This window comes from Nuphar pumila, chromosome 1 (assembly GCF_984573655.1).
Source record: "Nuphar pumila chromosome 1, dmNupPumi1.hap1.1, whole genome shotgun sequence".
Lineage (NCBI taxonomy): Eukaryota > Viridiplantae > Streptophyta > Magnoliopsida > Nymphaeales > Nymphaeaceae > Nuphar > Nuphar pumila.
The window spans coordinates 110,739,659-110,753,985 of NC_143249.1; positions in this window are offsets into that span (position 1 = coordinate 110,739,659).

A 14,327-nucleotide genomic window follows, 5' to 3' on the forward strand; every position below is an offset into this window, starting at 1 on the left:
AGAATATGATTTAGATAAGTTGAATAGAGCAGAGCAGTAGATTGATCCTTGGTTCGATTACCCCTGTTAAAGGTGGCAGGAACGGTCGAACCTTGTACCGACAGACGAGTCCCATTCTACGGAATTTTCCCGCATTTTAAAACGGAGGCGAATCATTTTCAAAAACTTTTTCAAAGGTCAGTTTGACTCGCAAAAAGTAAAAATTTTGCGATGATAACAATACCAAATTGGTTGAGCATTGCCTCATTCTAAAACCAGATGTCAAGCCGGTTAAGCAGAAGCTAAGAAAAATGGATCCCCGAGTGGAACAACAAGTTAAAGAAGGCCTGGAAGACCTACTCAAAGTAGGGTTCATTCGAACCATTGACTACCCAGACTGGTTAGCAAATATCGTCGCCGCCCTTAAAAAGAATGGCAAAGTTTGAATATGCATCGACTTCAGAGATCTCAATAAAGGGACTCCTAAGGACGATTATCCACTTCCTAATATTGATCTTTTGATCGATAGCATAGCAGGTCATGCTATGTTCTCTTTTATGGACGGATATTCCGGATATAATCAGATCAAGTTGGCCGCTCGTGATCAGTCTAAGACATCTTTCACTACCCCTTGGGGCACTTTTTGTTATACAGTCATGCCATTTGGGCTTAAAAATGCCGAAGCCACTTATCAGCGTACTATGGCTGTCATTTTCCATGATCAGATGCACAAAATCATGGATGCGTATGTTGATGATATTCTGGTAAAATCCAAAGAAGAGGAAGATCACATCGAAGCTCTCAATCAAGTTTTCAAGCGGCTCATTCTTTACAAACTAAGACTCAATCCACAAAAATGTGTTTTTGGAGTCGAATCTGGCAAGTTGTTAGGCTTTCTAGTCAGCAAAAAGGGGATAAAAGTGGATCCCGCTAAGGCAAAGGCTATCATTGACATGCCGCCCCCGACTAATCTCAAAGAATTGTGTATCCTTCAAGGACGCATGCAATCAATCCGACGATTCATATCCAATTTGGCCATGAGATGTGAGCCTTTCAATCATTTGCTCAGAAAAGGAGTGAAGTTCGAATGGGGACCAGAGTGTCAGCAATCGTTCGAACACATAAAGAAATATCTTCTCAATCCTCCTGTTTTAAAGCCGCCAGAATTGGAAAAACCCCAACTGCTATACATTTAAGTTAATCAAGTTGCTTGCGGCTGTTATCATCGCAAAATTTTTACTTTTTGCGAGTCAAACTGACCTTTGAAAAAGTTTTTGAAAATAACTCGCCTCCGTTTTAAAATGCGGGAAAATCTCGTAGAATGGGACTCGCCTGTCGGTACGAGGTTCGACCATTCCTGCCACCTTTAACAGGGGTAATCGAACCAATGATCAATCTACTGCTCTGCTCTATTCAACTTGTCTAAATCATATTCTAATTTCTAAATGCCATAGAATCAGACATGTGCTATGAATTTCTGAAAATGCAAGTTTGAAAACATGATGTTTGCTTTGAGATTTGAAATACTTAGAGAATTCTTGAAAAAGATAACACTTGAAAATCGTGAATCAGGATTGGAAAGCACCTCTGAGGAAAATAAAATCGATTTCTGAGGAAATGTAAGTGCTTTGTGAAAATCGATTTTTGAATAACTCTGGAAAACTTGATTTCTTTGAATTCAAACTTTGAAATTGAAAATATAACTTATAAAATCAAATTTGGAACTTGGGAAATACTTGAAATATCATTGGCAAATCCATATTTTGAGAAAATCGATTTTTGAATAAGACTTAGAAAATTTTTGATAAAACTGATTTCTCTGAATTGGAATTGAAATTGAAATTTGTAAATGCATGAATTGAATGAATATGGATTTGAAAGACTTGATTTTGAGGAATTGAGGAAATCCTTTTTGTATTTTTGAGAAGTTAGCCTAAGAGTGTAGGCTGAATGTGGCTAATACGAAGATTACAAATCTGGGTATCATTCGTATTCTGACTATGGCCATAAATACAAATTCCACCAAGTTTGTCAACTCCATAAGAGCTAGTGCACGTGCCATTCATGTAGACCATAGTGAATTTATGAAAATGTGCATGAATGATACATTCATCAAACATTTAATATTTGCAGAATTAAACTATATGCAATGCAATCCTAGTCTAAGCTGAAATTTAAATTCTTATTCCAAATTTAATTTAATTTACATCACTATTGAAATTTAAATACATAAAAGTAAAGTCTTCAATATCCCTGCAAAACTAGAAAACTTTGTTAGTGATGATAGGTTGGCTTTTCTAGATTTATCCAGCAATATCAGGAAATTGCTGGATTTTGCTAAATATAAGCCTTTTTGCCATGATTCCCAATTGATAAAATATAAAATAAAATTGAATAAATAAGAAAGAGAAGATATGAAATTTCGAAATTGGGGTCAAAATGACCAAAATACCCCTAATAACAAGACTATGGCCTTGAAATTAGGGTTTTCAGAAAGATATTTGGTAAAATACAAATTTTGAAATTCAAATGAGAATAAATCAAACTAAATATGATGTGACATGATTAAAAATATGAAAATTAGGGTTTTGAATTTCGAAATTGAGGTCAAATGACCAAATTACCCCCGATAGCAAGACTATGGCCTTGAAATCAGGGTTTTCTGAAATAGATTTTGATAAAACTTGAGATTTATGATGGAACTAAGCACAAAATCAAACATGAAACATCCTAACATTATTATAAACATGAACAAACCCTAAAAACATGCACTTATGCACGAAAATCAAGAAATATCACAAAAAATTGTGATTTTGGCAGTGTTTTTGGATCTTTCAGGTACCCTGTTTTGCAATTTTATTAATTCAGACATCAAATGAATTCTAAATTTCATAAAAATTGGCACAGACACTTATTATAACCCTAAAATCAGATTGGAATTGCAAAAATAATTTTTTGACATTATTTTAATCTGAAAATTGTATTAACAATCTAAAATAAGCTATTTTTAACCTAGGTCACATACCAGTTTCAAAGTTAGACCCGAATCAAGGGCAATCTTCCATGAAAACTTTTGAATTTTACAGAGACAAACTAAGAAGAAAAATAGAGATTTCCCAATTAACAGATCGGAAAAAGCATCTCCGGTTAGGGAGAAACCCTTCCAGCAATCGGAACTAAAATATAACAAATTTAACAAGGGTTAAAACAACTACTTCAGTTTGAAAATACAGACATAAATAGCAAACTTAATCAAAAATTTCTGAGATTTTATCAGTGAACAGCTGACAAAAAAATAACAATACTCACTTTTACATATCATGAATCGGATCTGTGGTTTGGGATTTATAAACAACACAAGTCTGATTAGGGTTTTGGTAAACCCTAACGAGTTTTAAATTGAAAATCAGAGTCTCTGACAAAGGAAAAATACTAAACAGTAATAAAAAATTCCGAAAATTTCACAGTAGATAGATCTAATCAATGTGAATCCATGGCACTTTACAGATCTAAAATCGGATATAGGATGAGAGAAATATTATAACAGCAAGTTACCTTCTTGATTTTAACACCGATTTTAAAGATTTAAAAACCCGACTTGATGTCTGATTTTTCTGACAGGGTTCCCGAAGTCCAAAATCTCTGTTTTTTTTACAGTAGTTCAATCACATATGCATGCATCACATATAAAAAAATAAGAAATTAACAACACATATTTCAATCCGAAACAGCATGCTCTTTTTTGTTCTAAACTAAAAACACACAGAAATTTGATGAAACCCAATAAAGTATGCATTAATCAATGAAAACAATAAAGAAAATACCAAAACAGTAAAATAAAATTGATTTTTATGCTGGAAAATGTGTAATAAACATGAATAAATAAATAAATAAATAAAATACAGGGAATCAATGGCTGGAATTTGCTTTCACCTTTGAAATCATGGATTTAACCCATTTAACGGGTAAATCTCACGTTTCGTCGGTTAAGAATATGAAAAACGTACCTCTCATCGATTCTAATGGATTAGAATCCTTGAAATCACCCTCAAACTGAGTTAGATCATCTTCTTGGGTCGATTTTGGGGTTCTTTGATGAAATCCATGGTTAAATCCATGAACACAAGAGTTTCCATGGTGAAATCTATTGAAAAATCATAAAAAACTAATAAAATAATAATAAAATAATATTAAATAAACTCACCTTGGGGTTGCAGCTGCAATGGAGGAAGGTGGAGGTGCTGGAGAGGAGTGAGAAGCCATGAAAATTTGAGAGAAAAAGAGTTCCCTTTGACCCCCTTTAGGTCCCCTATTTATAGATTTTTTTTTTTGGATTTGTTAGGAAGAATTTTGATTTTTTGGACTCTTTTTAATTGTTTTTGATAAACCACATGGGGAGGACGATTTTTTTAGAGAATTCTAACCTAAATGGACTCTAATTAATCCCTAATTAACACCTAATTAAACCCTAGAAAGTCCAAATGTGGCACCACCTAGTATGGACCCACATTTGGTTTTTAAAACTTGAATTTAAAACCTTTAAAAATCAATGGTTTAAAACTTAAATAAAATGGATTTTCAAAATTGATTTTGACTCACCTAGTGTAATACCCAAAATTTTTAATGATTTATAAATTCTGAAGAAAATTCAAGTTTTAATTTTTATTTATTCTGAATGTGAATTATAGTGTTAAAACCCTTATTTTTATGGTTAGTATTGTTCAAAGTAAAGATCTGAATATATATTTAAAATCCTGATAAAATTTTGTTGAGGCTTGTTCAAAAATCAGAATTCAGGGACATTCTAGTCATTAATCAAATTGTCAAAGGGTAGCTTAGTAATTTGCCAATTCAGTGGCATTTTTCGGTAAAATACCCAACTATATAAGGTCAAAATAGTAATCTTTCTTTTAGGATATTTTCAGGGAATTAATAAAATTGTCAGGGACGAAAATGGTAATTTACCATTCTCAATGGCAGGCTATGTAATTTATTGAACTACAGAAGGATACTCAAGTAATTCTAAATTCCCTTATGGCATTTCTGAAAGATGGAATTGAGCCAAGGTTAACTTGGGTATTAAAAAGTAGCAAATTGAATAAAATATATTAATTTATAATATTTTAATCTCAGACCATGGTTTTAGAAAAACCACTGGCCCAAAACCATGGACAGGCCATGGTTTTCCAAAACCATGGGAGGACAAGTGTCACTCCTCAGTGAGAAGGTGACACTAAGCCCCTCTCTCTCTTTGACACTTGTCAGAAGAATGACAAGTGTCATTAAAAAAATTAATTTTTTAATTACTTTGGTGACAAATGTCACCAAAGTGGGCCCCACAAGGGGGGGGCGACCTCCCTTCTCTCTCCTATAAATACCCCTCACCCCCTCTCTCTCTACCCAAGTCCAAGACTCCTTCTCTCTCTAAGATCTCTCTCTCTCCTACTTTCTCTCTCTACCTTTGAATTTCTCTCTCTAGATTTTAGTTTAAAAACTCCGTAGAATCTCAGATTTTTTTTCTGAGAAACCTATTCTATCCCTTTTCCTCTTCCCTTAAGCGAAGTTCGTTCTTCTGCAAGAAGCTTCGTCAGATCAGAAACAGCCTCGGAAGCGCTGCCTGCAGGAGTTCTGCTAAACTTAGCAGAAAGGTCGGATTTGGATAGCGGAAGCGCTGCTCAAATCAACTAAACAAGGTTAGTATTTAGAAACCCTCTTCTAAATTTGAATTTATACTTTCTGAGCTTCCCTATTCTCTTTCTGAACCCCAACTCTATTTCTTTTGGATTTAAATTTTGGCAATTTTGCCAAAATTTAATCCAACCCAGCCTTTACATAGGGGAAGCTCTGTTCAAATTTTTCTAAATATTTTTAAGTATTCCGAACTACTTTAGCAGTAGTTCTGGCAAAATTTTATAAAAGACTTTTAAAAATTTGAGTTTTTATAACCGAAGTTCTGTCAAAATGATTTAAAGATTTTTGAAAAAAGTAGAGTTAGTATAGCAGTAATTCTGACCAAATTTTTAAATAATTTCTGAAAAAGATTAATTATTTTAATTAGAATTCTGGAAAAAGTTTTTCAGATAGTTTAGAAATTTTTAGTTTATTTAGTAGAAGTTATATTAAAATTTTTATAACTATTTCAGAAAAAAAAAATCGATTTTTATAAAGGAAATTCTGTTAAAATTTTCAAAAATCCTTTTAAATATTTAAATCAATTTTTTTGAAAAACCTTTATAAAAATATTTGTGACGCAAAGTCATGTTCGAATTCTTACAACTCGAATTCAAGTTCAAACCCTTTTTCGAACATTTGAGTTATTACAGAGGAAACTCTGTGAAAATTCTTATAAAAGTTTTAAAGTCAATTACAAATAAATTGTTAGATTTTTAATAATTTCTTCAAAAGATACTTCTTTAAAATATAGGGCAAATACTACTCGAAATTCGATATAAAAATATTAACTAATATAATGAATTCTATCAGATTAAATTAAAGCACGAGCGCTTTATCCTGTTCTCCTTAAGTTCTATCAAAATCCAAGTAAGTTATTCTATCAAAATCTTATAATTTTATATTAGACATGCTTTTGATTCATGTTTTTAATTCATGCATGATTATCTAAATTTGATTCTTGATCTCTTTTGAATCTCAAAGTCTGCTTTTGAATCTCTTTTGAAAAACCTCTCATTTTCAAGTTTTAAAATTGTTTTTGAAAAATTCAAGTGGGGCCTACTCGGGGTGGCGCCACATTTGAATAAGTCAAGGTTAGACTAGGGTTAGTCATTGTACTAGTTAGGTTAGGGGTTTAGAGGAGTCAAAATCAATTTTAAAAATCCATTTTATTTAACTTTTAAACCATTGGTTTTTAAAGGTTTTAAATTCAGGTTTTAAAAACCAAATGTGGGTCCATACTAGGTGGTGTTATATTTGGACTTTTTAGGGTTTAATTAGGTATTAATTAGAGTTTAATTAGAGTTCATTTAGGGTTAGGAAACCACAAAAAAATCGTTGCCCTTAGTGGATTTATTAGAAAGAGTCCTGAAAAAATGAAAAACCTCTTAATTAACCCTAATTAAGTGACTTTTTGAAAAACTATAAAAAGGGACCTAAGGGGGGTCAAAGGAGAGCTCTTTTTCTCTCAAATTTTCGTGGCCTCTCTCTCCTCTCCAGCACCTCTACCTTCCTCCATTGCAGCTGCAGCCCCAAGGTGAGTTTATTTAATATTATTTTATTATTATTTTATTAGTTTTTTATAATTTTTCAATAGATTTCACCATGGAAACTCTTGTGTTCATGGATTTAACCATGGATTTCATCAAAGAACCCCAAAATCGACCCAAGAAGATGATCTAACTCAGTTTGAGGGTGATTTCAAGGATTCTAATCCATTAGAATCGATGAGAGGTACGTTTTTCATATTCTTAACCGACGAAACGTGAGATTTACCCGTTAAATGGGTTAAATCCATGATTTCAAAGGTGAAATCAAATTCCAGCCATTGATTCCCTGTATTTTATTTATTTATTTATTTATTCATGTTTATTACACATTTTCCAGCATATAAATAATTTTTATTTTACTGTTTTATGGTTTATTTTATTGTTTTTCATTAGTTAATGCATGTTTTCTCAAGTTTATTAGATTTCTGTGTGTTTTTAGTTTAGAACAGAAAAGAGCATGCTGTTTCGGATTGAAATATGTGTTGTTAATTTCTGATTTTTTTATATGTGATGCATGCATATATGATTGAACTACGTTAAAAAAATCAGAGATTTTGGACTTCGGGAACCCTATCAGAAAAATCAGACATCAAATCGGGTTTTTAAAACTTTAAAATCGCTGTTAAAATCAAGAGGGTAACTTGCTGTGGTGATATTTTTCTCATCCTATATCCGATTTTAGATCTGTAAATTGCTATGGATTCATGTTGATTAAATATATCTACTGTGAAATTTTCGGAATTTTTTATTATTGTTTAGTATTTTTCCTCTGTCAGAGACTCTGATTTTCAATTTAAAACTCATTAGGGTTTACCAAAACCCTAATCAGACTTGTGTTGTTTATAAATCCCAAACTACAGATCCGATTCATGATCTGTAAAAAGTGAGTATTGTTATTTTTCTGTCAACTATTCAGTGTTAAAATCTCAGATATTTTGAATGAGTTCTGCTATTTATCCCGGAATTTTCAATTGAAAGTATTAGTTAGGACCAAAGTTAAAATCAATATATTCAAGTCCGGATTGTCGGATCGGGATCTCCCTGGTTTTAATAGGTTTTTCAGATCTGTAAAACGGAAAAGTTCTGTTTTCCTGTCTATTTGTTCTCTGTAAAATTTTATAGATTTCCATGGAGGTTTGACCCCTGGTTCGGGTCTTGGATTGAGACTGGTTGGTGAACTAGGTCAAAAATAGCATATTTTTAGGGTTTGAGGCTACTTTCGGATTAATTTAATGCCAAAAAAATATTTTTATAATTCTAATGTGATATTAGGGTTATCACAAGTGCAGGTACCAATTTTGAGAATTTTTAGAATCCGTTTGATGCTTGAATGGTTTGAATTGCAAAACAGGGCACCCGAAGAATTCCAAAACACTGCAAAAATCACAAAATTTGTGATATTCTTGGATTTTCGTGTATAAGCATATATTTTTAGGGCTTAATCATATTCATAATCATATTAGGATACTTTAGGTTAAATTTGATGTTCATTTGATTTCATTTAGTGCATAAAACCTAAGTTTTTACCAAAATCTATTTCAGAAAACCCTTATTTCAAGGCCATAGTCTTGCTATCGGGGGCAATTTGGTCATTTGACCTAAATTTCGAAATTCTAAACCCTAATTTCCATATTTTTAATCATGTCACATCATATTTAGTTTGATTTATCATTATTTGTATTTCAAAACTTGCATTTTACCAAATATCTTTCTGAAAACCCTAATTTCAAGGCCATGGTCTTGTTATTAGGGGTATTTTGGTCATTTTGACCCCAATTTCGAAATTTCATATCTTATCTTCCTTATTTATTCAATCTTATTTCATATTTTATCAATTTTGATTTAATGGAATCATGGAAAAGGCTTATATCTAGCAAAATCCAATAATTTCTAGATATTACTGGATAAATCTAGAAAAGCCAACATATATTCACTAACCAAGCTTTCTAGTTTTGCAGGTACATTGAAGATTTTAATTTCATGTATTTAAATTTCAATAGTGATGTAAATTAAATTAACTTTGGAATAAGAATTTACATTTCCTGCTTAGCTTAGGCTGCATTGCATATAGTTTATTTTCTTTTTAATAATGTTAATGTGTGATGGATGATGATTCATGCATATTCAAACTCACCATGGTTTACACGAATGGCACATGCACTAGCTTTTATGAAGTTTATAAACTTGGTGGAATTCGTATTTATGGCCATAGTCAGAATATGAAGGATATCTAGATTTATGATCTTCACATTAGCCACATTCAGCCTACACTCTTAGGCTAACTTCAAAATGCACTGCATTTCTTAAAAATACAAAAAGTATTTCTCAATTCCTCAAAATCATATTCATTCATTTCATGTATTTCCCAATTCCAATTCAAATTCCAAGTCAAAGAAATCAAATTCTTCAATTTTTTCTAAGTCTTATTTAAAATCAATTTTCTCAAAATATGGATTTGCCAATGTTATTTCAAGTATTTCCCAAGTTTCAAATTCGATTTTCCAAGTTATATTTTCAATTTCAAAGTCTGAATTCAAAGAATTCAAGTTTTCCAAAGTTATTTCACATTTCTCAAAATCGATTTTCACAAAACCTCTAGATTCTTCAGAAATCGATTTTTACTTTTCTCAAAAGTACATTTCAAATCCCAATTCACGATTTTCCATGTGATATCTATTCTAAGTGTTTCAGTTATTCAAAGCAGACATCATGTTTTCAAATACGCATTTTCAGAAAATTCATAGCACATGCCTGATTCTATGTGCATTTAGAAATTAGAATATGATTTAGATAAGTTGAATAGAGCAGAGCAGTAGATTGATCCTTGGTTCGATTACCCCTGTTAAAGGTGGCAGGAACGGTCGAACCTTGTACCGACAGACGAGTCCCATTCTACGGAATTTTCCCGCATTTTAAAACGGAGGCGAATCATTTTCAAAAACTTTTTCAAAGGTCAGTTTGACTCGCAAAAAGTAAAAATTTTGCGATGATAATAATACCAAATTGGTTGAGCATTGCCTCATTCTAAAACCAGATGTCAAGCCGGTTAAGCAGAAGCTAAGAAAAATGGATCCCCGAGTGGAACAACAAGTTAAAGAAGGCCTGGAAGACCTACTCAAAGTAGGGTTCATTCGAACCATTGACTACCCAGACTGGTTAGCAAATATCGTCGCCGCCCTTAAAAAGAATGGCAAAGTTTGAATATGCATCGACTTCAGAGATCTCAATAAAGGGACTCCTAAGGACGATTATCCACTTCCTAATATTGATCTTTTGATCGATAGCATAGCAGGTCATGCTATGTTCTCTTTTATGGACGGATATTCCGGATATAATCAGATCAAGTTGGCCGCTCGTGATCAGTCTAAGACATCTTTCACTACCCCTTGGGGCACTTTTTGTTATACAGTCATGCCATTTGGGCTTAAAAATGCCGAAGCCACTTATCAGCGTACTATGGCTGTCATTTTCCATGATCAGATGCACAAAATCATGGATGCGTATGTTGATGATATTCTGGTAAAATCCAAAGAAGAGGAAGATCACATCGAAGCTCTCAATCAAGTTTTCAAGCGGCTCATTCTTTACAAACTAAGACTCAATCCACAAAAATGTGTTTTTGGAGTCGAATCTGGCAAGTTGTTAGGCTTTCTAGTCAGCAAAAAGGGGATAAAAGTGGATCCCGCTAAGGCAAAGGCTATCATTGACATGCCGCCCCCGACTAATCTCAAAGAATTGTGTATCCTTCAAGGACGCATGCAATCAATCCGACGATTCATATCCAATTTGGCCATGAGATGTGAGCCTTTCAATCATTTGCTCAGAAAAGGAGTGAAGTTCGAATGGGGACCAGAGTGTCAGCAATCGTTCGAACGCATAAAGAAATATCTTCTCAATCCTCCTGTTTTAAAGCCGCCAGAATTGGAAAAACCCCAACTGCTATACATTTAAGTTAATCAAGTTGCTTGCGGCTGTTATCATCGCAAAATTTTTACTTTTTGCGAGTCAAACTGACCTTTGAAAAAGTTTTTGAAAATAACTCGCCTCCGTTTTAAAATGCGGGAAAATTCCGTAGAATGGGACTCGCCTGTCGGTACGAGGTTCGATCATTCCTGCCACCTTTAACAGGGGTAATCGAACCAATGATCAATCTACTGCTCTGCTCTATTCAACTTGTCTAAATCATATTCTAATTTCTAAATGCCATAGAATCAGACATGTGCTATGAATTTCTGAAAATGCAAGTTTGAAAACATGATGTTTGCTTTGAGATTTGAAATACTTAGAGAATTCTTGAAAAAGATAACACTTGAAAATCGTGAATCAGGATTGGAAAGCACCTCTGAGGAAAATAAAATCGATTTCTGAGGAAATGTAAGTGCTTTGTGAAAATCGATTTTTGAATAACTCTGGAAAACTTGATTTCTTTGAATTCAAACTTTGAAATTGAAAATATAACTTATAAAATCAAATTTGGAACTTGGGAAATACTTGAAATATCATTGGCAAATCCATATTTTGAGAAAATCGATTTTTGAATAAGACTTAGAAAAATTTTGATAAAACTGATTTCTCTGAATTGGAATTGAAATTGAAATTTGTAAATGCATGAATTGAATGAATATGGATTTGAAAGACTTGATTTTGAGGAATTGAGGAAATCCTTTTTGTATTTTTGAGAAGTTAGCCTAAGAGTGTAGGCTGAATGTGGCTAATACGAAGATTACAAATCTGGGTATCATTCGTATTCTGACTATGGCCATAAATACAAATTCCACCAAGTTTGTCAACTCCATAAGAGCTAGTGCACGTGCCATTCGTGTAGACCATAGTGAATTTATGAAAATGTGCATGAATGATACATTCATCAAACATTTAATATTTGCAGAATTAAACTATATGCAATGCAATCCTAGTCTAAGCTGAAATTTAAATTCTTATTCCAAATTTAATTTAATTTACATCACTATTGAAATTTAAATACATAAAAGTAAAGTCTTCAATATCCCTGCAAAACTAGAAAACTTTGTTAGTGATGATAGGTTGGCTTTTCTAGATTTATCCAGCAATATCAGGAAATTGCTGGATTTTGCTAAATATAAGCCTTTTTGCCATGATTCCCAATTGATAAAATATAAAATAAAATTGAATAAATAAGAAAGAGAAGATATGAAATTTCGAAATTGGGGTCAAAATGACCAAAATACCCCTAATAACAAGACTATGGCCTTGAAATTAGGGTTTTCAGAAAGATATTTGGTAAAATACAAATTTTGAAATTCAAATGAGAATAAATCAAACTAAATATGATGTGACATGATTAAAAATATGAAAATTAGGGTTTTGAATTTCGAAATTGAGGTCAAATGACCAAATTACCCCCGATAGCAAGACTATGGCCTTGAAATCAGGGTTTTCTGAAATAGATTTTGATAAAACTTGAGATTTATGATGGAACTAAGCACAAAATCAAACATGAAACATCCTAACATTATTATAAACATGAACAAACCCTAAAAACATGCACTTATGCACGAAAATCAAGAAATATCACAAAAAATTGTGATTTTGGCAGTGTTTTTGGATCTTTCAGGTACCCTGTTTTGCAATTTTATTAATTCAGACATCAAATGAATTCTAAATTTCATAAAAATTGGCACAGACACTTATTATAACCCTAAAATCAGATTGGAATTGCAAAAATAATTTTTTGACATTATTTTAATCTGAAAATTGTATTAACAATCTAAAATAAGCTATTTTTAACCTAGGTCACATACCAGTTTCAAAGTTAGACCCGAATCAAGGGCAATCTTCCATGAAAACTTTTGAATTTTACAGAGACAAACTAAGAAGAAAAATAGAGATTTCCCAATTAACAGATCGGAAAAAGCATCTCCGGTTAGGGAGAAACCCTTCCAGCAATCGGAACTAAAATATAACAAATTTAACAAGGGTTAAAACAACTACTTCAGTTTGAAAATACAGACATAAATAGCAAACTTAATCAAAAATTTCTGAGATTTTATCAGTGAACAGCTGACAAAAAAATAACAATACTCACTTTTACATATCATGAATCGGATCTGTGGTTTGGGATTTATAAACAACACAAGTCTGATTAGGGTTTTGGTAAACCCTAACGAGTTTTAAATTGAAAATCAGAGTCTCTGACAAAGGAAAAATACTAAACAGTAATAAAAAATTCCGAAAATTTCACAGTAGATAGATCTAATCAATGTGAATCCATGGCACTTTACAGATCTAAAATCGGATATAGGATGAGAGAAATATTATAACAGCAAGTTACCTTCTTGATTTTAACACCGATTTTAAAGATTTAAAAACCCGACTTGATGTCTGATTTTTCTGACAGGGTTCCCGAAGTCCAAAATCTCTGTTTTTTTTACAGTAGTTCAATCACATATGCATGCATCACATATAAAAAAATAAGAAATTAACAACACATATTTCAATCCGAAACAGCATGCTCTTTTTTGTTCTAAACTAAAAACACACAGAAATTTGATGAAACCCAATAAAGTATGCATTAATCAATGAAAACAATAAAGAAAATACCAAAACAGTAAAACAAAATTGATTTTTATGCTGGAAAATGTGTAATAAACATGAATAAATAAATAAATAAATAAAATACAGGGAATCAATGGCTGGAATTTGCTTTCACCTTTGAAATCATGGATTTAACCCATTTAACGGGTAAATCTCACGTTTCGTCGGTTAAGAATATGAAAAACGTACCTCTCATCGATTCTAATGGATTAGAATCCTTGAAATCACCCTCAAACTGAGTTAGATCATCTTCTTGGGTCGATTTTGGGGTTCTTTGATGAAATCCATGGTTAAATCCATGAACACAAGAGTTTCCATGGTGAAATCTATTGAAAAATCATAAAAAACTAATAAAATAATAATAAAATAATATTAAATAAACTCACCTTGGGGTTGCAGCTGCAATGGAGGAAGGTGGAGGTGCTGGAGAGGAGTGAGAAGCCATGAAAATTTGAGAGAAAAAGAGTTCCCTTTGACCCCCTTTAGGTCCCCTATTTATAGATTTTTTTTTTTGGATTTGTTAGGAAGAATTTTGATTTTTTGGACTCTTTTTAA